A 3,653-nucleotide genomic window follows, 5' to 3' on the forward strand; every position below is an offset into this window, starting at 1 on the left:
TGTATAAAAAATGTATTCCATAGCTGTCCTTTCCAAAACTTTCCGTCATCCTACTATGCAATATAACACCTGCTGTCAAAACAAACTGCAACAAATACTTAAATAACTACATAGCATAAATACATTACTTCAACTTTATTCTCATCTGTCATCACCTGTAAAGAAAAACTTCATTATTCATAACAGCATATCCTTCATCATTATTCATCAGCATTCATTATCATCTGCAAAAAAAAAATAATCACTTCATTACTCATTATACAACTATTCCTTATCTCTAGCATATTTCATCACTAAAACTAAGATGTGTAGTTCTGTCTGACAGCCTGCATCAATCACCTTGTATTCTGAAAGAAAAAATTAGTTAAGACTGCTATTCTACGATGAGTATAGTATATTCTTGTTAATGTTTGTTAATCCTGATCCATTTACTTTTCCTCATAAAGTTATTGCATCTTCTTTCGTTTATTCCGTAGGTGAAATTCCCATTTCTGTTGAATTTATTTCTTACACGCATCATTTCTTTCTGAAATTGATGAACAAAGATTAATGTCTTGCATTTAAATCATATACCCACTAAATAATGACTGGTTTATGGTGACATAATTAACCATACAGCATAACATGACAGAAAACGTAATATGTCAAAAACATTGACAGTGTTCAGATGCAAAAATGTACACAGAATAATACAATGCAGCAGCAAAAAATGTAAAACAGTCACGATGTTGAGATGTCATAAGGCAAAAAAAATGTCAAAGTCGACTGGTGTGTGTTATATCTTAACTATTTCACAGTGCATACAAACAAAACTTGAAAACAATCATACACACAAAAAAAAGTGGAAAATGTGCACGGTCTGATGTGTAACGACAAGAAAAGCGACCTGCTAACCTTACCTTGCCGGGCACTTGCCAAGAAAAAATGCGATAATCATCAGTAATTAGTCACGTGAAATAATTGCATAAGTAAATGGCATAATAGCATGTTACATCATAAAGTGGTTTCACTCAATAAACGGTTTAATGTTTGAGATATGGTGGTTGCCTTTCGATTTTCTAGTTCTCAAAGTTTCGACGTGTACAACATTGGGGTGAGGGTTGCTGCGAATCCGATATGGACCTGCGTATAGAAGTTCAAATTTACTGCACTTACCTTTTAATTTGCTGGATAAATAGTGTGTACGTACTAATATCTTCTGTCCAATGTGAAAGTCGCGGCGTCTACATACCTGTTTTTGCTGTTTTCTCCGGCGCTCTGCGGCACGTTTGATGTTGTTCAGCGCAATGTCAATTATTTCGTGGTGTCTCAGTCGACGACATTTAGGGAAGTTTACTAATTCTTTAATTTTGTTTGGTGGTTCAACATTTTTCAGTATAACAGATGGAGATAGCATAGTGGATTCATTTGGAATGGAATTAATTACATCTTGGAATGAGAGTATGTGTGTATCCCAATCAATATGTCTTTTGTGGCAGTATATTCTACACAGTTTACCAATTTCTTTCATTAATCTTTCACAGGGGTTCGAAGAAGCATGGTACTTGGATATATAAATCGGAGAAATGTTTCTAGCTCGTAACATACGTGTCCATACGCCACATCGAAATTGTGATCCATTGTCAGAAATTATTTCATCACACGCCCTACATGAAATAGAAAATGTTTTACAAATGCTTTCGAAACAGTTTTAGCAGTAGCTTTGCGTAATGGAGTGAAAGTAACAAATTTTGAAGTGAGCTCAACAGCGACAAAGATGTAGCAAAAACCTCTGTTAGTTCTGGGAATCGGACCAAAAATATCTACTGCGGCCATATGTCTTAATTTAACAGGTACAATGGGATATAAAGGAGGAATATGTGAAGTGGTGTCTGGTTTAGCTTTCTGGCAAATTTTACAAGACGCTTAAACTCGTCGTATACGTTTCTCCATGTTAGTAAAATAACAGTTCTGTCTCAGTATAAGAAAACATTTTCGTGCTCCGTAATGTGCGTAACTTAAATGGGTGTACCAGATTAATTTGTTGACCAGTTCGTCAGGAATGCATAGTAACCAATTGTTGCTGTCAGGATGAGAGCGGCGAAACAGAATGTCATTGCGTACAGTGTAGTGGTTTCTAATTGTAACATTATTCTTATCTACCCAAAGGTGTTTAATTTCTTTCCACACGTTGTCTTTATTTTGCTCTTTTGCTATGTCCTGTAATGACGATGAAATAAAGTTTTCAAATGCAACTTGCTGAATGTACATGACACTGAAATTTGTTTTGCAGAAGTTGGTTGCTACGTCTTGCTGATTGTTGCCGAGAGAACACGATAGTGCGTCTGCTATAACATTTTGTGTGCCGGGAATGTGAACTATTGTAAAATTAAATTCTTGTAAATAAAGTTTCCATCTACTTAATCTGTCGTGAGTAAATTTAGCTGAAAGCAAAAATTGTATAGCTCTATGGTCTGTGTAAACGGTGGTATGTCTGCCATAAAGAAAGTGCCGAAATCTCGTAAAAGCCCATACAACACATAATGTTTCAAGTTCTGTGACGGAATAATTTCGTTCAGCAGGTGACAGAATGCGGCTTGCAAATGCAATGTTTTTAATTACTATTGAACCATCTTCTTCAATTTCCTGGAAAATGTGTACGCCTAAAGCGGTATTGGAACTGTCAGTGGCAATGGAAAAATTTCTGGTAAGATCTGGGTGCGATAAAAGTGGAGCATTCAACAAAGCATGTTTCAGGTTCACAAATTCAGAGTGTGCTTGCTTATCCCAAGACCAAATACTGTTTTTACCTGTTAATTGGCATAATCTGGGTGTGTCTAAAGCAGAGTGATGAATAAATTTACGAAAAAAATTAATTAAACCCAAAAAACTGCGTAATTGCTTTTTTGTCGTATGAACAGTAATGTCACGTAGAGCTTGAAGTTTTTCCGGATCAGGTGCAATGCCTTCTGCTGAAATTACGTGTCCAAGAAATTTTATAGAAGTTTTGCCAAAGTGCGATTTACTAAGGTTAACTGTAAGTCCTTGTGCATGAAAAGTTTGTAACAGTTGTTCAAGAATCAGATTGTGTTCAGACCAGTTAGCTACTGCGATAAGAATGTCGTCTACATACGTCGTAATTCTGTCCTTAAGTTCTGTCGGAAGTATTGAATTCAAACCGCGAATAAAAGCTGCAGAAGAAATAGTTAACCCGAATGGTAATTTACAAAATTGATAACAGTCGCCAAAACAGAGAAACGCTGTATATTTTCTGCAATTCGGATGAAGTTGAATTTGCCAAAATCCCGATTTCAAATCTAGTGTAGAATAAATAGCAGTACCATGAAATTTCTGTAAAAGTTCCTCTAAAGTTTGTGGTCGATCTGTTTCATTAATAATAATGTCATTAATGTGACGTGAATCAAGTACAAGGCGAAGTGAGCCATCTTTTTTCTTAACAATATGCAACGGGTTTATGTACGGACTAACTGCCGGTTCTATAATTCCTTGGTCAAGCATATCCTGCAATTCTTTTTTAACTTGTTCTCTATGAATATACGGAATAGGATAACGCTTAGCTTTAAATGTATCGTGCTGTTTGACTTGAAATTCATACATAAATCCGGACATAGTACCAGGAATGTTGTCAAAAACTGGAGCTTGCTGTAAAATAA

This window comes from Schistocerca piceifrons, chromosome 1 (genome assembly GCF_021461385.2).
Source record: "Schistocerca piceifrons isolate TAMUIC-IGC-003096 chromosome 1, iqSchPice1.1, whole genome shotgun sequence".
NCBI lineage: Eukaryota > Metazoa > Arthropoda > Insecta > Orthoptera > Acrididae > Schistocerca > Schistocerca piceifrons.